Below are 24,638 nucleotides of genomic sequence, written 5' to 3'. Positions count from 1 at the left end.
GGATGGAATAGATGGATGGATGGATGGATGGATGGATGGATGGATGGATGGAATAGAATAGCCTACATTCAGTCCTGCATAACTAATTCAGTTAGTTCCTTGAGTTCTGTTTAATGTGTTAATTTATTAAAAATCCATCATTTAGATCCTCTCCTTCGCCAGCTTTCTCCGGCACGTTACATGACCAATGCTTGTTAGCAATAAAAAAAAAAAAAAAAAAAAAAAAAAAAACTGTAATAAAATAGATATAATATGCAGGACTTAAATTGATATTGTCACATGATATTGTAAGATTGTATAACATCATGTGAACCTTTGAATTGACTTGAGTTAGAAGCTTGAGTTAAATATGGACAATTTTGACTTTTATTTGTTCTGCAGTTTTCTGGGACACATCACTTCTCCATTTTCTTTCAAACTAATCTCACCCACTAAGATTTAGATGTTATTTCAGGGAATAAAATGCATCTGGCTTACAGCTCGCCGGTTGAGGTTTCAAGTATGAAATGAGATGAGATTGGCTGTGTGAATTCCCGGCTGGTGGAGAGACTGCTGTAACCTTTAAGGAGATTGCCGAGCTGAACTAGGTCATGTAACATCCAGCCGTGTTTGATATGCTTCAGTTCCAGAGGTGCAGACATTGATTTGTTTGGTCTTTCCTCCACAGCATCAGCATACCATCTTTTCTTTTCTGAGAGTCTGACAGTTTTCTGACACTGGGTTAGAATGCTGTGATCTACGTCAGGAAACCCTGTCAATCACACGCTGGGTTAATCATCAAACGTTTACATGTCACCATTTCTGCCGTTCTGTTCTTACATATTCAATACTTCAGCTTCATACTTCATAAGACAGAATAATAAACAGGCACCTGGGCCAATGACTGCCATGAGAGTGTTAAACAGACACTCGAGAAACATTCCAGAGATCTCACCAGTAAAAATAACTATTGATCCTTTCATGATTTATTAGCTAAATGGACAAACCCTAACCTGACAACAATCTGTTGTGTTTCTGACCCTTGTAAATGGACTGCATTTATACAGCGCTTTCACAGACACAATGGCCACCAAAGCGCTTTACATTTTTGCCTCACATTCACCCATTCACACACCGACGGCAGTGTCAGCCAGGCAAGCTCATCCAGCTCGTCAGGAGCCGCTGGTGTGTGTGTGTGTGTGTGTGTCGGGAGCCGCTGGTGTGTGTGTGTGTGTGTGTGTGCGTGTGTCGGGAGCTGCAAGGGTTTGGTGTGTGTGTGTGTGTGTGTGTGTGTGTGTGTGTGTGAGAGAGAGAGATGTAAAACATTATTTTTTTGCATTTTTCCTTTGATGAGGTTGTGGAATATTGCCCTTCAGCCCAGATGATGCTATGATGTTCAAAAGTACTCATAAAGTGATATTGGGCCCTATCTTGCACCCAGCGCAATTGACTTTGAACACCGACGCATGTATCATTCCTATTTTGCACCCGCGCACAGCGGACTTTTCCCTCCACAGACGCACGTCGGTAAATTAGGGAATGAACTTGCGCTCGCGGGGGCGGTTCAGCGCAAAGAGAAGGCGTGTTCCGGCGCAAAACTCCCCTGGTGCTATTTTCCAGTTTTAGAAAGCAATTGCGCCATTGATCAGGAAAAAAACAGTCTAAAGACAGTGGCGCGTTGCGCGTTAGTGATATGGTATTTTAAGGGCGCGTGCTTGGCCATAATGTTAACGCGCATCCACTTTGATTCTCTAATATAAACAGATGCAGCAGTTTTCATTTTTGCAAATCATACATTATTACAAGGAAAAATATTAACACACGAGGGAAATCATTGTTGTGTCCGTGAAGATGTAAAAAAGATCTATCTAGATAAAAAAAAAAAAAAATCTAGATTAGGCTACACATTTACCCAAATTATACGCCTGTTTAACCGAACCTAATTTGGGTGGGTTTCTCCCATCATCCCCAATGTCACTTCTCTGTGTTTTACAGCCCTGACGAGAACGTCGGTTTCCTCGGCTGTGAACTGCTCCTGGCGTGCGCTGGCAAATCCGCCGTTATAATAGCAATCCGCCGTTATAATAGCAATCCGCCGTGGAACAAGCGCGCCTGCTCTTAAAGGGAATGTGAGATGGCGCTCTGATTGGTTTATTTCACGTTACGCCCAAACCACACCTATGAATAATGAAGCGACTTCAGACCAACCCCTTTTACATTTGCGTCGGGCGCAAGAGTCATTTATCCCGCTGGGAAAATAGCAACAGCGCCGGGATCCGCCCACAAAGTTACTTGCGCTTTGCACTTTGACACTTGCGTTTCAGATCGTTAAAATAGGGCCCATTGTGTCTAATGGAGGTGTTCATGCATAAATGCCATATTGATCATTCAGTTAAAGGAGAACTCCGGTCAATTTTAACATTGAGCTCAATTTTTAGTAAATTTGGAGTGCTGTCAATACAGAGAACAACGACAAAAATCGGTGTTGCCTACACCGTGTTATCCTATTTTTAAAATTTGCACCCTATTGACTTGAATGGGGCAAGTTTTAAACCTGCTTTTATCCTCTTAACATCTTTGATGTCCAGCCATGTGAGTGATTCCTTCAGAGTGAACACGAGTGAATCTGACTGCAGTAGATGTGAAAGATATGAATAAAAATGATGTTAATTCAGCCAGCGCAAATACCTGTATTTAGTTCCTGTTTTCGGTGGAAGTCCAAAGTAGTCGATTGTCGAGTTCACGCGCGTGATCATAGTAACTAAACCTATGCGCGTGAACTCGACAATCGACTACTTTGGACTTCGACCGAAAACAGGAACTAAATACAGGTATGTGCGCTGGCTGATATAACATCATTTTTATTCATATCTTTCACATCTACTGCAGTCAGATTCACTCGTGTTCACTCTGAAGGAATCACTCAACATGGCTGGGCACTTGTAATGACACATCACGGATGATAAGACTAAGAACTGGTTAAGTTTAAAACTTGCCCCATTCAAGTCAATAGGATGTAAATTTTAAAAAGAGGATAACACAGTGTAGGCAACACCGATTTTTGTCGTTGTTCTCTGTATTGACAGCACTCCAAATTTACTAAAAATTGAGCTCAATGTTAAAATTGATCGGAGTTCTCCTTTAAAGCCTCCGCATTCACAGAGACTTTGAAAATTTCTGAACCGAGGGATTAATTAGAAGACTTTATTGATCATATTCTTCCTCCCAGAATCAACGTGATTATAATGACCAACTAATCGTTCATGAGATTTAAATCGGGGTGTTTAAAGATGTGATTGGGCCAGCCCATTGTCAATCAAGAAAACAACCAATCGGCCGCTGATCTACACGTTTCATGGGCCGGTCTGTCAGTGAAAAAAAAACTAACGCTTACTTTTTTTGACCAATGCATTACACCGGCACTAACCCAGCGCCGTCAATTAATTAAAACAAACGAATGTTTTTGCCCGGTATGCCAGATTACCAGTCCAGCCCAGCTGTGTTAGTGTGCTCAGTTTTTACAGTAATGTGGTGCAGTTCTAACACACAGAAACACAGACTTTTATAATAAGGTACACACATTCTTGACCTAGGAAATAAATGATACACTCTTACACATCTTGTGCATATGTAAGTATAGATGTGTCCCCATATAACAGGGAAAACATGACTGTATTTACAATTGCTGAAATTAGTAGTTTCTGACTAATCATTTACTAAAACTAGCATTGTCACCCGCGTGAAATATGAAAGTATGTTTTATCTAGTGTTGAGGCAAAAAAAGACGCTGTCTAACATTTGCTTTCTTTTTAGGTATCCTTATACTATTGTTTAGTTCAAGACAAAATGACAAGATGGCTGCCGAGAGCAGAGGTGGTTTGTTAGGCTCAACTTCTGCTCTTTTGTACCAGCTTTTCTTCTACATTCTTCAACAGTTCTATTCAAATAAGAAAGAAATCAACATTCATTCATGGAAAAACTAAACCACACTGCATATGGCGGATCTGTTTGTTGGATTCTACATCTGCTCTTCAACCTTCAACCTTCTGTTTGGTTTATATTTTCAACAGTTTTATTGTGAGAGAAAGAAATCAACAATCTTCTGCTGCAAAACAGGAATTTCAGCTCTAACCCCCAGTTTTGGAGGATATTTTGGCACTTTGCTGTTTTGTTTGTGGTTTCTCAAATTACTTATGGATAATCCATTTTAAAAACTACATTTCAACTTAAAGGACAGATACAATCAACATCAAGACCAAAGTGAAAAACCAAGCACCAACTTCAGAAACACAAGGTATGTCTTCATATGGTTACTTTGCATGTGGTTTCTGTTTTTCCATTTGGTCAACGCATGAGCCTGACTGAGGATGAAACATCAAGTATCCCAGTCCATGCTTCACCTTACTACTATATCAACACTGAACTTTTATGGGCTTGGATAATGTCATTTATTTAACTTGTTGGCAAAATGATTAAGAACTTCACATTACAAAGGCGAAACAACGTATAATTGGCAGAAGGAAAGGACATGTTTTGAAAGTACCGTTCTTTTTGCTCTGATATACAGATAACATGAGCTTGGGTTAGTCTGGAGATATGCGGTCTGAAGTAGACACACATGATGTTGAAGTGGTGAGGTCTTCTACAGGAAGGCTCCTTCATGGAATTTAAACAGAATTCAGTCATTGGTGGATCTGCAGAAGTACTGTAGGTGGAGAACAGGGATCTTTTGTTTGCATCTCAACAGGAGACTGTGGGAAATGCCTCGCAAAAACTAGACCCCAACACTGCTCTTCATATTGAACAAGACATATAAACAACATGCCTAAAGTGGAACAATTTTCAAAAAAGTCACCAAAACCACATATTGATAAAGGTGATTCATGCAATAGTGATCTGGGACTTATAGTCAAAACCAAAAGGTATTTTTGGTGGCCATCTTATTATATATAGTGTTTTATTAAAAAGAGAAGAATTTCAACATTTATTGAGTGTCTAATTTGGACTTTTTAGCACTGAGTGAAACTTGGTTAAACACTAATATTCATTCAAATATGATTTATATCCATGGTTTAATAATTAAAAAAATATTGCAAAAAATCTATTTTACATTATAACGCAGCATCATGAGACACAGTCATACTATAAGCTCTGACTTTTAGCCATTACACTCTTTCGAAGGCCGGGTCAGCTGTCACTTTATTTTTGCGCGAGAACTTCTGGATATCTTGGCTCTGCTCGTAGTGTTAGAGAATCACTGCTGCTTCTGGTAAATCACATTTGAGTCTGGCTAACAGCTGGAGTCTCTGAAGAGATTTGATTTGTCTTCTGCCTGTCTTCGTCCTCAAATGGTTGTTTAACATCTCATACATAAAGACTAACAAAGAAAACATGTCTATGTAATCAACTCATTGGCTACATTAACATCTTAATTGCACTGATTTGCTCAGCAGGGAGAACAAACCTAGCAATTAGTCATTTAATGGCTCTTTAACTGTGAGCTATATGTTCTGTGACAAATGTAATTTAGTTTAAGTTTCTGGCTTGTCATTTATGTCCGCAACAATTAGTTTGATGTCATATTGCGTTTGAGCATAACATTTCCAATAATTTATCCAAGATGAAAACAAACAGGCAGCAGGAATGTTAATCTGAACTTAGTGTCTCACTTTCAGAAGCGATCAGTTGTCAGGATGGGAGGAAACATTTTCCCTCTGCAAGTCTTTGATCTCATGACCTTGAGGGAAGTGATGCTCAGAACAAAACAATTCTTCACAGACGTAGCATTACATCATTGTTCATGTGCTACTGTGGTGGTGGTTAATAGAATAGACTTCTCGACTGGCCGATGAAAATGCTACTGTACATGAAAGACTGCGAAAGAACTGCACCTGGAATTCTTTCAAAAATCAAAGATGGATTTTTTTTCTTTACATTTTAAAAACATTTAAGAATGTATGAGCAATTTGACACTCGTAGCCGTGCGATATTGCTCTATATCCGCAGGTTTGGCCATAGGCGATCACCGTTGGGTCTTCAGGCTGTGAATCTCACTGACTCTGCAGTTCTGAGTGTAACATGCTTTTCATTTAGAGTTTTCCTTCTCATTTTTGGCTTGTTCAGTGGAAATATTGTATTTTTATAGTATGCAAGTGCTGAATATACAGATATTTATACAATATTTAATACAATACTATACGTAGAGTACATACACTAAATTTTGATTACTATCCTTTTTTTAACGTAATTGCAAAAGATAGTTTTTTTCTGTAACCTCATGCTCTGGTTGCTCTTCTCCATTTTTCTATGTAGTGTGTGAATGGTCTGTAGTGTTTATATATTGACTGATGTGTGTATAATCTGAAAGTATTGTTTGATTTTGAGCACAGATTACTGTAATTTACATTCATGATTTGTTTCAACAGTAGGGTTCAGTTGGGTTTAAAATTCGTTCATTCATAACAGCAGGGTTAAATATCACGGTGAGGAATGTTTCACAGAAGCTCATGTTTAAATAACATATTAAGTTTTTTTTTTTTTTACCTCATTGTACATAAGTGTAAGAGGTCTCACCGGAGTCATTCTCCCCACAGGCTTTTATGAGAAGAAAAATTGCACGCACTTCGTCTCCATATGCTGAAATTTGTGGCTAATTGTGATCTAATTGCCTTATATGTTTGCACTCTGGACCGTTTTCCTCGTCAGAGCCACAGGGCTCATATTAGCTCTGTAATTCTCTGTAGTTTCTCATATGAACGAGTATGTTAGGAAAATATAAAGCAGATGTATTTGTGGCCACTGCCTGCTGGGATCTGAATAAATGTCAGGTAGTGAATGGGATCTCTGTCCTGGTGCATTAGCGGAGGCTGGTCGCATGGCTAATTCTCCCGGTGTGAAGGTCATGCGCACGAGTGGGCAGCGCTGCTGTAGTGCCTCAGGAAACACTGATGTTTGAACTCATGTGAATCAGCTGAAAACACAATGACATTTACAAGCATGAAGACGTCACATTGCTGAACAGAATAGAATGTTCTTATATGCAGTTTTTCACAATACATATTGTTCCATTGCTTTACAAAGATGCCATGCATTCTTGCTCATTAAAATCATGTATATTTGGGTCCACACATGCACTAGTGCAGAGTTACACGCCAGTGTTTGACCTGATCATACACTCGTGTCACTCATACACCTCACTCATACACTCGCGTCATCGCTCATACACTCGCGTCATCGCTCATACACTCGCGTCATCGCTCATACACTCGCGTCATCGCTCATACACTCGCGTCATCGCTCATACACTCGCGTCATCGCTCATACACTCGCGTCATCGCTCATCGCTCATACACTCGCGTCATCGCTCATACACTCGCGTCATCGCTCATACACTCGCGTCATCGCTCATACACTCGCGTCATCGCTCATACACTCTCGTCATCGCTCATACACTCGCGTCATCGCTCATACACTCGCGTCACTCATACACCTCACTCATACACTCGCGTCATCGCTCATACACTCGCGTCATCGCTCATACACTCGCGTCATCGCTCATACATCCGCGTCATCGCTCATACACTATCGTCATCGCTCATACACTCGCGTCATCGCTCATACACTCGCGTCATCGCTCATACTCTCATCATCGCTCATACACTCTCGTCATCGCTCATACACCCGCGTCATTGCTCATACACTCGCATCATCGCTCATACACTCGTGTCACTCATACACCTCACTCATACACTCGCGTCATCGCTCATACACTCTCGTCATCGCTCATACACTCGCGTCATCGCTCATACACTCTCGTCATCGCTCATACACTCTCGTCATCGCTCATACACCCGCGTCACCGCTCATACACTCGCATCATCGCTCATACACTCGTGTCACTCATACACTCTCGTCATCGCTCATACACTCGCATCATCGCTCATACACTCGCATCATCGCTCATACACTCGCGTCATCGCTCATACACCTCACTCATACACTCGCGTCATCGCTCATACACTCTCGTCATCGCTCATACACTCTCGTCATCGCTCATACACTCGCGTCATCGCTCATACACTCGCGTCATCGCTCATACACTCGCGTCATCGCTCATACACTCGTGTCACTCATACACCTCACTCATACACTCGCGTCACTCTCGTCATCGGTCGCATGGTCGCATTAGCCATGCGACCAGCGGAGGCTGGTCGCATGGCTAATTCTCCCGGTGTGAAGGTCATGCGCACGAGTGGGCAGCGCTGCTGTAGTGCCTCAGGAAACACTGATGTTTGAACTCATGTGAATCAGCTGAAAACACAATGACATTTACAAGCATGAAGACGTCACATTGCTGAACAGAATAGAATGTTCTTATATGCAGTTTTTCACAATACATATTGTTCCATTGCTTTACAAAGATGCCATGCATTCTTGCTCATTAAAATCATGTATATTTGGGTCCACACATGCACTAGTGCAGAGTTACACGCCAGTGTTTGACCTGATCATACACTCGTGTCACTCATACACCTCACTCATACACTCGCGTCATCGCTCATACACTCGCGTCATCGCTCATACACTCGCGTCATCGCTCATACACTCGCGTCATCGCTCATACACTCGCGTCATCGCTCATACACTCGCGTCATCGCTCATCGCTCATACACTCGCGTCATCGCTCATACACTCGCGTCATCGCTCATACACTCGCGTCATCGCTCATACACTCTCGTCATCGCTCATACACTCGCGTCATCGCTCATACACTCGCGTCACTCATACACCTCACTCATACACTCGCGTCATCGCTCATACACTCGCGTCATCGCTCATACACTCGCGTCATCGCTCATACATCCGCGTCATCGCTCATACACTATCGTCATCGCTCATACACTCGCGTCATCGCTCATACACTCGCGTCATCGCTCATACTCTCATCATCGCTCATACACTCTCGTCATCGCTCATACACCCGCGTCATTGCTCATACACTCGCATCATCGCTCATACACTCGTGTCACTCATACACCTCACTCATACACTCGCGTCATCGCTCATACACTCTCGTCATCGCTCATACACTCGCGTCATCGCTCATACACTCTCGTCATCGCTCATACACTCTCGTCATCGCTCATACACCCGCGTCACCGCTCATACACTCGCATCATCGCTCATACACTCGTGTCACTCATACACTCTCGTCATCGCTCATACACTCTCGTCATCGCTCATACACTCGCATCATCGCTCATACACTCGCATCATCGCTCATACACTCGCGTCATCGCTCATACACCTCACTCATACACTCGCGTCATCGCTCATACACTCTCGTCATCGCTCATACACTCTCGTCATCGCTCATACACTCGCGTCATCGCTCATACACTCGCGTCATCGCTCATACACTCGCGTCATCGCTCATACACTCGTGTCACTCATACACCTCACTCATACACTCGCGTCATCGCTCATACACTCGCATCATCGCTCATACACTCGCGTCATCGCTCATACACCTCACTCATACACTCGCGTCATCGCTCATACACTCTCGTCATCGCTCATACACTCTCGTCATCGCTCATACACTCGCGTCATCGCTCATACACTCGCGTCATCGCTCATACACTCGCGTCATCGCTCATACACTCGCATCATCGCTCATACACTCGTGTCACTCATACACCTCACTCATACACTCGCGTCATCGCTCATACACTCGCGTCATCGCTCATACACTCGCGTCATCGCTCATACACTCGCGTCATCGCTCATACACTCGCGTCATCGCTCATACACTCGCGTCATCGCTCATACACTCGCGTTCGCTCATACACTCGCGTCATCGCTCATACACTCGCATCATCGCTCATACACTCGCATCATCACTCATACACCTCACTCATACACTCGCGTCATCGCTCATACACTCTCGTCATCGCTCATACACTCTCGTCATCGCTCATACACTCGCGTCATCGCTCATACACTCGCGTCATCGCTCATACACTCGCGTCATCGCTCATACACTCGCATCATCGCTCATACACTCGTGTCACTCATACACCTCACTCATACACTCGCGTCATCGCTCATACACTCTCGTCATCGCTCATACACTCGTGTCACTCATACACCTCACTCATACACTCGCGTCATCGCTCATACACTCTCATCATCGCTCATACACTCACCTTACGTCATCGCTCATACACTCACGTCATCGTTCATACACTCGCGTCATCGCTCATACACTCGCGTCATCGCTCATACACTCGCGTCATCGCTCATACACTCGCGTTCGCTCATACACTCGCGTAATCGCTCATACACTCGCGTCATCGCTCATACACTCGCGTCATCGCTCATACACTCGCGTCATCGCTCATACACTCGCGTCATCGCTCATACACTCGCGTCATCGCTCATACACTCGCGTCATCGCTCGCTCATACACTTGCCTCGCTCATACACTCGCGTAATCGCTCATACACTCGCGTCATCGCTCATACACTCGCGTCATAGCTCATACACTCGCGTCATCGCTCATACACTTGCCTCGCTCATACACTTACGCTCATACACATTTCATTTTAAAAGTTGATAATCATGCGTCATCATACACTCGCCTCGCTCATACACTCGCGTCACTGATACGTCTGTCTGCACGGATCCACTTGTCCGTGCGACAATTGTTGCGCCGCACCCGCAAAGCATCCCGGGAAGACGGCTCTGCATTTGAAAAAATGCTGCGCGTCAAAAAGCTGGCCAATGCCCATCTTTATGCAAATGAATCCGTTGAACACGACGCGACTATCTAAAAGGAATAGAGCACATGGAGACCTGGGGAAAGTCTCTCGTCGGTCATTTGTTCTAGACGTCCAACTACATAAACCACGCCCATAGCGGTAAATTTGAGGAACGCCCATCAATGTGCAAATGAGGGGAGGCGTCGCAACACCACGCTTCAGTCGTGTCGCAAAAGTGGATCCGTACCGTGTGTGTCTCCATTGCCCGGCAACGGCATTAGAAATTTTTGTCTGGCATACACAGAAACAAAATGACAACGCCACCGTTATTTTTGCTGGTAACAATGGTCAACAATAGAGAAGATCACTCACTGTTTTACACATCTGTCTAGTGAATCAACATCGCCATGTTAAAGTGAATCACGTGATTTCCACACCAGTTTCCAAGAAGGAGGTCTGACTTTAAATGGGTTTCTTTTGCACTTTTACAAGTAGGACGCTGAGATAGAATTTCTCCTAAAGATCATTTCAATTTCAGCTCTTTGGATTGTTACAATAACGTTTTCCACGTAATGCAGATATTATTTGTTTCTATTCTAAACTCCAGAAGATGACCCAGATTCAGTTTTCTTTTAAGGTTTATTTGTGATGTTGTTGTTGTATATTTTATGCCCCAGCAGTCTTTTAGTTTGAAAGGAATAAAAAACACAAAAAATAAATAAAAAAACACACAGAATGATCTGTTCTGAATGTAAAGAGGCTTTATCTCTGGGATGGGATGCAGCAACTGTCGGAGATCTCAGTCTCAGACAAGAAGAGTTGTATCTTTCACTTCATTTCACTACGTTCAGTTTTTTTTCCATTTATTTATGTACAGACAGATCTTTCTGTAAAGCAGCTTCTAAGATTAAGCACTTCATCTTCCAAAGCATATCTCAAACACGTTCACACTGCAGTCTTCAAATAACAACTGCATTAAAATGTTGAAGTGAATCACCTAAATTATTGCAATTATTGCACTAGATGGATGGCAACAGTTTAACCTATTGGTGTATTTTGACCAAAGTACAATGATAGTGAACAGTCATGTATTCTCATTAGGCAGTTATTATAATAAACTGGCATTGATGGAGGAAATGTGCTGTACGATCATTGGGCTGTTGTTTTAATCTGCTGCTCTCTCTGGACTGGTAATATACCGTATGGGTTTCCTCGACCGCAGGGCTGAAACTAATGGAAATGTTTTTTCTGTTAATCCTATATATTCTATATATATATATAACCACTTGAGAAATGTATAAACATGTATCTAATTTTCCCATCTCATGACACATTAGTATTATAAGAATCTTGAAGATTCTTCTCTTAAACACCCAATGAAATGACATATTCAAATGCCTCCTAGAACACAATGGGTCGTAAAAATTTCCCTCTAAAGGAAACCCTTCTAACAGACCCCCAGAGGGTGTGACATATCCACACTTTATCGCAAGATCAGCTGCCTCTTAGCTCTCTTAGCCTCTTACTCTCGTGGTCCTTCCTGAGAAGTCCTGATGTGAAGATGATGCTGAACTAGAAGTCCCCCAAGGACCCCCAAGCTTGTGCCAGGCTGCGGCCTTGTCTTTCCATTCACCAAAGACCCTCTGACTCACACCGGTTCTCTCTCATCAAGACAACATCAGCAAAGATCAACTGGAGCCTCAACAAATTGCATCAGGACAGTTTAATTCAAATGGGCGAGACATGCAAGTATCAAACTTAGTCTCATTATTTGACACATTAAGTATCCTTACCCCTTTTAAAGAAGGGCGTGTTAGAACTAGATGGTTTGCTCAAGGCTGATGATCTGCTGAATTTCAAACAATGCTATAACTTCTTGCTTTCCTGTATTCTGCTTCAGTCTCTTTCCCTTGGTAAACTGTATGTATGTGTTTGTTAGAATAGTTTAAATAAAGTTTTGTTCATATCACACGTAAAGTTGTTCGTGTCTCAAGCTCATATCCAGAGTCACTAATCATATCGATTTTGGCTACAGGCTCTGAATAGTACTGTACAGTAAGAAATACATTTCCCATGCCCCGGAAATGTAGCCTGGCAAGCCAGACTTACATCAAGATGTTTAGTCTGGCAACTCTCCATAGACGCGGCTTAATCCGAGGGGCGGGATAAACGGTTGTCTCTAAAAATCCCTCTGCACGCAATAGGATAGCGCTACAACCAACCAGAGCAACGAAGAAGGTGACGTAGTCAGAGCGGCAAAGATCCGGTCCAGCAAAACTCCGAACACTTCTTCCTTTTTTAAGAATGACTTAAGTGCCGTTCTTTGCTCTTTTCTTAAAGAAAAACTTAACTCCAAGTCCTCCAGAGTCGATTCGAAAGACCGCTGTTCTCCATCCGCAGCCGCCATTCTTTGTTTTCAAGTGGCAGCCGTCGCAACTCTGACGTCATATGTTAAGCCCGCCCCCGCCTACTCTATACACGACGTGATTGGCCTGACCCAATTTAGATTTTTGCAGCTAGAAGGTCTATGGAGAGTTGCTAGACTACCCTGGCTGCAAAATACATTTTGCTCCCGCTAGGGTGCGTGTAGATTTCTAGGCTACCGGAAATGTACATTTCTATTAATCAATTAATACCCAATATTGAGAGTTCACAGGATGAACTGAGTAATTGGTTGTAATGTTAATGTAGCTACATCAAGTTAATCCGATTAACTGATCCAAATATTCATAATCAATTATAACAAGTTATGATTGATTATTAATATTTCATAGAGCTAATTTGCTACATCAATTTAAGGCAGTTTTTTATATTGTTCACATCTTTCTGTGGCCCTTTATGAGACGCTGCGTGGTAGAACATAGTTCAAACAGTACCTTCTTTGAGGACTCAATCCACTCAGATTCAAACGTATTTGCAGCCAACAGAAAAATTTCGTCCTGGCTTAGATTCTTAATTTTAAAAGGGTCATATAATGCCATTTTTGTACAAGTTAATATGATTCTTTACGGTCTAAATGAAAAGTTTGTAATATACTTTAATAAAAAATTCTCATTAGTATTGTAAGAAAACACAAATTTTACCTGGTCAAAAACAGCTCTGTTTTCAGCACGCCATTTAAGTGCATGTGTCTTTAAATGATAATGCCTTGCCTTCTGGCTTGCTTAGTTGGGGACATTTAATATTCAACAATATTATAGATCTGCCTTAAAGGTGGACGATGATGAAATTGTTTTTTGTATTATTTTCATGTTGTCACTGTGAAGCTGCTTTGATACAATCTGTATTGTAAAAAGCACTATATAAATACAAAATTTAAAAAAAAAAAAATAATGAGCTTTGCTTAATTAAGGCTCGAACAGGACGTTTCTGAATGGTTGGTTAACGTAATGTCACTTTGATCTTGATCTGTGTATGTACTGGCAGGGTAACGCTAGAGTAGTGAGATACGAACGCTATGTGTTTACTGATGTACCGGTATACGTTAGTTCATTGACAGATTGATGTTACAGCTAATGGTCATGAAAAACTTTTTTTCTGTAAATGTCGGCTTGTCAGTGATGAATACATCTTTACACTCACTTCTTCTGGAGGTGCAGCAGGAACACGAATAGAACACCGATTATTTTTTCAGGAGCAGATTCTTAGCAAAACCAGCTTTATACTGAGCCTCGTTTATAAAGCAGTCTGCAGAGAAAGGATTCGTGCTAACATGAAAGCATTGACGTTGATCGTGGGGAATATTCCCTTCGAAAACAAAACTCAACCACTGCGTCTTCAGCGGTTCCGATTTAGGAACATCAAAATGACTGCTGTGTTCGTTATTACACCCAAGAACAGAACACCACAATCGCTTAGACGCCATTCTGCTGCAGCGTATCATCAATGGTGGACTATGATGACAGCTCGCTCAGGGCGGGTCTGTGTTGAAACGCTGCTGTCAATTAACAATCGTGGGAGGCGTCACATGGTCAGACAGCTCGATTTGAGGGGAAACATATACAGTAAGGATATTTAAAAAAAAAAACACTGGATGGATTTGTATCATTATATGATGGTTATGTACAGGCACTGCCAACACACATTTCAGTGCAATCAACTTGTAAGAGTGCATGTACCATTATATGACCCCTTTAACAGCAAGAAAATTAAGGAATTCATCTTCTACTATAACTTTGCTGTCAGCAGTGTTATAAATCTCAGGTTTCAATCAAGGGCGTTTAAACACGGACGCAGTCGAACCTCGTGCTGTTGCAGCGTCAGCCATGTTTCAAACCTACACTCTGTCCAGCCAGTCAATATTTGTTTGTTCTGCAGGCTTTATATAAAGAGTATTTATCTGTGTGTGTGTTGCCTATTTTTACTGTACATCTGTGTATGTTGATTTTATGATGTTATTTGTTTCCCATCCAGATCTTCATTATCTGGGCCTGGGGATTCAACGGCCACAAGCCAATCAGAGTTTCTCATCTATTAGACTGGAGAACACGTGATCTGAGCTTGCTACTTGCCTGGCAGAGAGGAGCTGTGTTTATGAAGACTCAGCACTTTATAAATCTGGTTGAAGTTCTAAAAGGCTTACAGGAAGATTTGATGGTGGGTTTTTATGCAGTACGGCTGGCACTCTTTTGCTGCCACACATGTGACGATGCATGCGTCGATTACTGTGATTTACTAACTCAATTTATGTTAATAAAAACCAGAGTAAACAGATCAGTTAAATCCTGTTAGCAAGTGCTGTGGTCAGCATGTCTCCTGTGTTCAAGACATCAAAGCGATTAGTGAAGATGGTAAAACATCTGAACATTTAAGTGCTGTACTTTAAAACTTTTATGAACGGATAGTGTAAAATGTCTGGACTGTCTATCCAAAGGTTGAGTATTAAAAGCAATTGTCAAGTAGTTTACTGAGTCTGTGTGTCACAAATATGGGTCTCTTTAAGCAACTTTGACTGAAAACATGAAAAAAATCTCTCTAGGTCTCTCTAGTTTGAATTATGTTGAAACATGGAGAGAAAACATTTATTGGTATTTCATTGATATTCGTTTTTGTCAATATAAAAAAGGCTGTGTCTTTGAGAGGAACATTAAATAAGACATTCTGCTTTTTGGTTTGTGTTTCCATAAGAAAATAAATCCAATTATAAAAAGCAGTTATAGAATTTGTCCCTTCAGCTGAAAAATATGATAGAAATATAAACCTTCAGAATATTTATCCAGTTCCACCTGGTCACGCCAGTATGGAGACGGGTTTGTTGAGGATATTTGCCGTCGTGTCGATGAGCAGGGGAGAGTCTAGTTGACACAATCTCTGCTGACACTTTGTCTTGGAATTATTTGCTAACTATGACTCCTGTCTTTATTAAGTCATTTGTTTTTGTATTCCAAGATGAGAAGTGCTCTAGCATGTCCAATTTTTGGACATTTTTTTTTTCTCCAGAAATGGTCAAAGTATTATTGACATTACCTTGCCTTGAATGGTGATTTGAGACAAGCTCATTATACTTGAAAAATTGACAATTACTTCAGTGGTGTAATGTTTGATCTGATCACACAATCTACATGCTGTTGAATGATCACAGGACTGGATTTCAGGAAATCATTGCAGAAACAGAGAACAGTGTTCAAGTCTGTGGTGCGTTCAGATTTTAGTCTTTGTAAATTAAATGCTACACTGCACTTTCACATCTGTATCCAATCTGAGTCAAATGCTTTGCTGTTTTTAGCATAGAAATTATGCCAATTTAACCAAATCCGAGGCCTGTGTGCAGTGCTGATCTTGTCAGTAAGCTATCCTGGATGAGTTCTGATAATTAGTCATCTGATGTGCGACTTTGCATCAAAGTGGTTAGATCCGTTCATTGCCAACCGCTGTAATTGAGTTCAGATCGCAGGCTCAGATATGATGAACACCAGTGAGGGAGGCATTAACTTTACACAGCTATCATATATTCAGCTATGGATATAGCAGGGTAATCTCAAATGACACCCCATAAATTAATTCACAGCAATCCACTTTTATGTCTGATCCTGATCGTGAATCGTTTGTTTGGATATAGCCGCGCAGTGTCAGCCCTTTGCAGTGTTTGTCAGGAGAAGATAAAAGTCTTTATTTCAAAAGGTTTCCAGCTACAGTTTATCAAAACAAGGGTAAGTGAAGGCCAGAGACGGGCGTATAAGGGGTGTTGTAGGTCTGATGCAGCGTTTAACAGTGAGCTTAGAGAAACTGAAGCGGCTGTTTGTTGTCTCTAACCCTAACCCTAACCCATTTTTCCATTTCCTCAAAATGTAGTTTGTATTTAATACATAATGCAATAGATCAACCCTAACCCAGTCATTCTCTGAAGAAGCTGCTGCTGAACTGACAGATGAGACTGTGTCTGGAAAAACACATGTTGGGCCCTATTTTAACGCTCTGAAACGCAAGTGTCAAAGCGCAAAGTGCAAGTAACTTTGTGGGCGGATCCCGGCGCTGTTGCTATTTTCCCGGCGGGATAAACGACTCTTGCGCCTGGCGCAAATCTAAAAGGGGTTGGTCTGAAGTAGCTTCATTATTCATAGGTGTGGATTGGGCGTAACGTGAAATAAACCAATCAGAGCGTCCTCTCACATTCCCTTTAAGAGCAGACGCGCTTGTTCCACGGCGGATTGCTATTATAACGGCGGATTTGCCAGCGCACGCCAGGAGCGATTCACAGCCGAGGAGGCCGACGTTCTCGTCAGGGCTGTAAAACACAGAGAAGTGACATTGGGGATGATGGGAGAAACCCACCCAAATTAGCTTCGGTTAAACAGGCGTATAATTTGGGTAGTAAATGTGTAGCCTAATCTAGATTTTTTTTTTTTTTTTTATCTAGATAGATCTTTTTTACATCTTCACGGGCACAACAATGATTTCCCTCGTGTGTTAATATTTTTCCTTGTAATAATGTATGATTTGCAAAAATGAAAACTGCTGCATCTGTTTATATTAGAGAATCAAAGTGGATGCGCGTTAACACGCTACATTATGGCCAAGCACGCGCCCTTAAAATACCATATCACTAACGCGCAACGCGCCACTGTCTTTAGACTGTTTTTTTTCTTGGTCAGTGGCGCAATTGCTTTCTAAACCTGGAAAATAGCACCAGGGGAGTTTTGCACCGGAACACACTCCTCTTTGCGCTGAACCGCCCCCGCGAGCGCAGGTTCATTCCCTAATTTACAGACGTGCGTCTGTGGAGGGAAGAGTCCGCTGTGCGCGGGTGCAAAATAGGAATGATACATGCGTCGGTGTTCAAAGTCAATTGTGCTGGGTGCAAGTAATGTCTCTGTGTTGTATATAATCTGCCCAGGGCTTGATGTGACAGAGATTTAATTTGTTGTGCCCTGCGGGAGCGAGCACATGTCATGTGCTGATGTTTTGCTCTCAGCTGTTTTTCCTTCTGTAAAGCTATTTGCATTAGGGTCAGGGTTAGGGTTAGAAATCCTAATCCTCCTCTCCTCTCCTCTCCTCTCCTCTCCTCTCCTCTCCTCTCCTCTCCCCTCCTCTCCTCTCCTCTCCTCTCCTCTCCCCTCCTCTCATCTCCTCTCCCCTCCTCTCCTCTCCCCTCCTCTCATCTCCTCTCCTCTCCTCTCCTCTCCTCTCCCCTCCCCTCCTCTCCTCTCCTCTCCTCTCCTCTCCTCTCCTCTCCTCTCCTCTCCTCTCCCCTCCCCTCCCCTCCTCTCCTCTCCTCTCCTCTCCTCTCCTCTCCTCTCCCCTCCCCTCCTCTCCTCTCCTCTCATCTCCCCTCCTCTCCCCTCCCCTCCCCTCCCCTCCCCTCCCCTCCTCTCCTCTCCTCTCCTCTCCTCTCCTCTCCTCTCCTCTCCTCTCCTCTCATCTCCCCTCCTCTCCTCTCCTCTCCTCTCCCCTCCCCTCCCCTCCTCTCCTCTCCTCTCCTCTCCTCTCCTCTCCTCTCCTCTCCCCTCCTCTCCTCTCCTCTCCTCTCCTCTCCTCTCCCCTCCTCTCCTCTCCTCTCCTCTCCTCTCCCCTCCTCTCCTCTCCTCTCCCCTCCTCTCCTCTCCTCTCCTCTCCTCTCCCCTCCTCTCCTCTCCTCTCCTCTCCTCTCCTCTCCTCTCCTCTCCTCTCCTCTCCTCTCCTCTCCTCTCCTCTCCTCTCCTCTCCCCTCCTCTCCCCTCCCCTCCTCTCCTCTCCTCTCCTCTCCTCTCCTCTCCTCTCATCTCCCTTCCTCTCCCCTCCCCTCCCCTCCTCTCCTCTCCTCTCCTCTCCTCTCCTCTCCTCTCCTCTCCTCTCCTCTCCTCTCATCTCCCCTCCTCTCCCCTCCCCTCCCCTCCTCTCCTCTCCTCTCCTCTCCTCTCCTCTCCCCTCCTCTCCCCTCCCCTCCTCTCCTCTCCTCTCCTCTCCTCTCCTCTCATCTCCCTTCCCCTCCCCTCCCCTCCCCTCCTCTCCTCTCCTCTCCTCTCCTCTCCTCTCTTCATCTCCTCTCCTCTCTTCTCCTCCTCTCCTCTCCTCTCCTCTCCTCTCCTCTCCTCTCCTCTCCTCTCCTCTCCCCTCCTCTCCTCTCCTCTCCTCTCCTCTCCTCTCCTCTCCTCTCCTCTCCTCTCCTCTCCCCTCCTCTCCCCTCCTCTCCTCTCCTCTCCTCTCCTCTCCTCTCCTCTCCCCTCCTCTCCCCTCCTCTCCTCTCCTCTCCTCTCCCCTTCTTTAATCGCTACTATCAGAATGCTGAATCTGCTCTGCTATGGACAATTATTCAAATGCCATTGACACTGGAAGGTGAATGAATTCCTGGTTCCTCCTAACTGACCTAACCGTGACAGATTTCCTGACATGCTTTCCATTTTGCCTGCAGTGCGGTTATTAGCGAGGGCAGAGATTGCTTTAACCAGCAATAATTTCAATTGATTCAATTTCATCTCATTAAGGAGCTCCGTTATAGGTGGCTGAAATTATGCCTTTTTTCATGTAATGAAATTGAGATAAGAACATTCTTAAATTGATGTCTCAGTAAATGACCCTTTTCTCTGTTCTTGACTAATATGTCATGAATCATAATAGCCAAGACTACACAGAGTTCGCCATGACCTCAGACATGCTCAGGTGAAGCACTAAAGCCACTTCATTCCTGCTCAGTGATCCAGCGGTGGAGACAAGATCAAATAAACTGAGCTGCAAACAGACAGAAATAGTGGAAATACTATACATACTTTAATATATATATACACACACAATATGAAGTTACTTTTTTGACATTCTAGTTAGTGTGCACAACACAACCATGGCTGTCCACTTTTTCAGTTGCCTTGGTTTTGGAAGTATTTTGACAACAGCAACAACAACAAAAACCCTCTGTATTTACATTGCATTGCATAAAATATCCATAATGCATTGGGAATGAATTAAAAAGATAGATAATTCTGTTGTCATTTACTTATCTTTATGTTGTTCCAAAACTTTTTTCATTGCGGTTTGAAATATATTTTCTTTTTTTTTTACCACAGAAGAAAGACAGACATTCAGGTTGAACAACATGAGGGGGAGTAAATGAGGACAGAATGATATTTTTTTGGGTAAACTACACCTTTAATAGCAATAACAAAAAGAAAGCCTGTTACTTACTGTTATTCTTTTAAAAACCATATGCATATTTCAAGTAGCTTGATAGTGTACTGACTCAAATTATTGTGGGCATTCACTGCTCTTCTGTTTTCTTTTTTTAACATGGTATCAGTATCTTGATTAGGATTAAGTGTATTTTAACTTTAGCTATTTAACATAATTTTTTAGTTCAAATGTAGTTCAAATTAATTTGAAATTACACTGACTTGTGTCTTCTACAGAAGCGAACAGGATCACTGAACCCACCTCTGTCTAGAAAGGATTGTTATTGCTTTATAAATAAAGTAAGAAAGTGAATGTGATCTAGATCTAGATAGAACCCGCAAAAATAAACATGTAACTGTCATTCACCAAATGTCTGCATCAACGGGAGAATATCATTAACATGGACATACTAGTTGTAATGACAACCAATCTGGACCCAGATAATAACCTTCAAGTTATAATTCCAGAAATTTCCCCAACGCTCCACAAAGTTACACTAGACTAGATGAACGGTCTGATTTTAAAAATCATGTACATTGTCATTGAGAGGTGTTGAGAGAGTTGGAGGCAACACTGCACTTCTGTGCTCAAAGAGAGTCTGCAAAATCTGTATGTTTCCCAGACAGCAACATAGGGGTCGGCCCAGATCCGGGGCCACATCTGGTATATGTGGATTCAATGCTTACCATATATGGGCCAGATCTGGGCCAGCACTGTTGCTGTCTGGGTTGCCTTTGGAAAAAGCCAACCTCACTGATTGAGCTGAGCTGGCATCACCGACGCAGGAAGTTGCCAGCATCTTCTGGCTGTGGATTGCTGTTAAAGTGGCTCATCCAGCAGTGAAATGGCAAGAGTGCAGCATTAATAGAATCATCAGGAATCATTAGGGTATTTTAAGAGGATTTGAGGGTTGAGTTTCAGTAGGCTGGTTACTCTGTTAAGCCTTTCTAAGGTGTCACTGGCTGGACCAAATCCCACTAGAGAATCCTAGAAGCTTGTCATAAAGACGGCAGTACTAGAGAACAGTGAGATTTGTGCCATCTTGAGGTTTAATTGGGTTTTATAATTCTGTGGTCATGAAGGTCTAAGCTGATTATTTTCTTTGTTATCTGATTACATGAACTAAAGAGACTTTGATCATTTTCACAATCTTTTTGAAAATCAAATGTGCATAAAGACAATATATTATACAATAACAATATATTATACAATAACTTATACAATAGCAGAACATAACAATAAATATGTCTGGATGTACTGTATGAGCCACAGAGTAGCTTTTTATTTTTATTTAAGCAGGTATTGATGTAATATTAATGTGCCATTGTCTATCAGAACAGGATCATGTCTTTTCATGACTACTAGAGAAAAACACATTCAGAATCAAGGTTTGCTGACCATCTCTTCCGCTCTTTTGTTTGTTTAAAAAACAAAACAAATGTTGATGATTATGACAACAATTTTTAGTTTTTTTCCCCTCCTGTGTTTACTCTCCAGCGTCTGACTTCGACGATTCCCTCCTGTGTTTACTCTCCAGCGTCAGACTCCGGCGATTCCCTCCTGTGTTTACTCTCCAGCGTCTGACTCCGGCGATTCCCTCCTGTGTTTACTCTCCAGCGTCTGACTTCGACGATTCCCTCCTGTGTTTACTCTCCAGCGTCTGACTCCGGCGATTCCCTCCTGTGTTTACTCTCCAGCGTCAGACTCCGACGATTCCCTCCTGTGTTTACTCTCCAGCGTCTGATTTCGACGATTTCCTCCTGTGTTTACTCTCCAGCGTCTTTCTCTCCCTTGTGTCTCCCGATTCCAGCTGCAAAGGATCTCTCTGGCATGCTTACTCCTCCAGGAGAGGTGTGTGTCTCTCATCAGCTCGCAGTCTTCCCATCCACAATCTCCAGAACCTGTAAGACAAAGATAACCATATCCCTAACCCTAACCCTAACCCTATCCCTATCCCTAACCCTAACCCTAACCCTAACTCCTCCAGGAGAGGTGTGTGTCTCTCATCAGCTCGCAGTCTTCCCATCCACAATCTCCAGAACCTGTAAGACAAAGATAACCATATCCCTAACCCTAACCCTAACCCTAACAGAATATCTGAACTGCCAACTTCCCACATCTTCCTGACTGTCATATCTATGTCTGAGGCTATATTCCGTAAAACAGACAAAGTGAATGACCTTTTCAACGGTTGCTGATGATGCCTTTTTCTTTGTTTGAGCACATGTATCTTATGAAAGAACATTTGTTTCTTTGACCTTCATTCCCGCTTGACTGTATTGCATTAACCTCCGCAGCGGCCCTCATCAGACACTTGCAGTTCCAGTTATACTATATATGATTACTTATAGATTTATATATTAGACTTGACACATTCGAGAAACTATAAGTAATCAGTGTGATTGCCTTCTTTTTTTCTGCCTCAGCTCTCCTTGGGAATATTCATGGGTTTTGTTCTTTTCATATTTCAGCTGTATGATTGTATATCTACTTGAGTATCTTCCTTGTCTGTTTTGCATGTTACTAAACCCTAAAGCACACAAAAACAAAATAAATTCACACAGAAGCTAGGTATGCAGGACATTAGGGCATTAATGATTAATGTTGACCAATGCCTTTTTGTTCTGTCACTGGACACATTCATTATCCTCATGTTTACAAATCTCATGGATCTCAGAAAGGTGTCCTCCTACAGAAACATCAATAACTACCAGCTTTGGACTGATATAACATTATTTTCAAATAAAATTATTTTCAGTAAATAAGCCTGAACTGCCAGTGAAGAAATATGAGACGTCTGATCAGACTCTTGAAAACTGGTACATCTTCTATCTGAGTGTTTTTGCACATGTACGACCAAGAACCAGCTACAGTTGAATCTGGACTGGTGCCTCTTTACCAACAATGTAATGTTACCAACAGCTCCACAACCACAGGAGCTCACACACCAGCAGGTGAACTGCCCAAAATATTAATGTGATATGGGTAATAATATGCCATTACTGTATAGTGCAAAGACTGTGTGGCGCCAGAGGTGGCCATGACAAACATGAAGCTGGCCATCTCAGTCCGTTCATGTTGCTGTAAAGGGAGGCAAAGCAGCGTCGGCTGGTTGTCCACCTCGATTATACTGAAGCTTGACTACTTGATTAATATTGTCTACCAGCATTACCTAAGGCAAATCTGAAAATGAACGGTGCACCATCTGCTGTCATATTGTAAGAGTAACTGGGCAACAAATAGTCCCCATTAATGCTGCTGTGTATTTTTTTGTAATTAAAGATTAAGACAAACACTGAATACTCATCACAGTGTTTTTTAACATTCTTTTAACAGTATATTTGCTCTGTAAAAATAAAACAAATATTGGTGGATGTGCTTTGTTGTTTTGGAGCTGCACTGCCATCTGCTGTGTACATGTAGTCAGTATTTCACAAATAAATGAATCTAATAAATCAAAAATTTAAGACTGCAGAAAATGGTCTTTATTGGAGAACTGGTTTAACATACAGTATGACTTTATTGTAGTTAAAAAGCATATTATCCCTATTAAAATATTCTCAAACATTTTTTTTTTGATGTGCCGCTAAAACATCATATACCATTCTATTCTGAAAATAAATAAAGACATACATACAGCTGGAAGTAGACTAACCCTAACTTAGTAACCTGGTTAATAACTTCTGGTCTCTCGGCTGGGGTTTGGCCACTTTTCATCAGGTAAGGCTGGGAGACAAGCTTCAGTATATCAAATATTCTGTGCTTTTTAACATGTCATTTGATACCTGTGAAGTGCCCCTCGCTTGGAAATGTACTAAAGTCATTCCTTTGCACAAAGGTGGAGACTTACAAATTCTGAACAATTATAGGCCAATATCAATCATTAATAGTGTGGTTAAAGTCTTTGAGAAAATAATTTTTAATCAATTATCTGATTATCTATCTGATAATAATTTACTTACTCAATGCCAATCAGGTTTCAGAAAATATTTCTCCACTACCACTGCTCTCTTAAAACTCTCTAATGATATATTTTCTAGTTTTGATGACAATGTGTGTACCGGTCCCATTTTCCTGGATCTCTCCAAAGCGTTTGATTTAGTTGATCACTATCTTCTATTGGATAAATTGCATGCTATTGGACTCTCGAGATCATCTTTACTCTGGTTTAATTGTTATTTTCATGATCGTCGTCAGGGTGTGTCCTATAGGGGTTGTCAGTCTGATTATACAGGCATAGTGAAAGGCATCCCTCAAGGTTCTTCTCTGGGACCTTTATTATTTTCTATCTTTGTTAATAATATGCCCTTATGCTGT

At 42.2% G+C, this 24,638-nt stretch overlaps 1 long non-coding RNA gene across 1 annotated transcript; it reads left to right on the top strand.

The window, feature by feature from the left end:
- Nucleotides 1–3,800: 3,800 nt before the first annotated feature.
- On the top strand, nt 3,801–23,793 carry LOC307010555. Its single transcript, XR_013800215.1, has 3 exons — nt 3,801–4,273; nt 15,156–15,338; nt 21,819–23,793. It is a non-coding gene; the product is annotated as an uncharacterized lncRNA (long non-coding RNA).
- Nucleotides 23,794–24,638: the final 845 nt, after the last annotated feature.

Source organism: Phoxinus phoxinus (genome assembly GCF_949152265.1).
Source record: "Phoxinus phoxinus genome assembly, chromosome: 14".
Taxonomy (NCBI): domain Eukaryota; kingdom Metazoa; phylum Chordata; class Actinopteri; order Cypriniformes; family Leuciscidae; genus Phoxinus; species Phoxinus phoxinus.
This window is presented reverse-complemented; position numbering and strand designations above follow the sequence as displayed.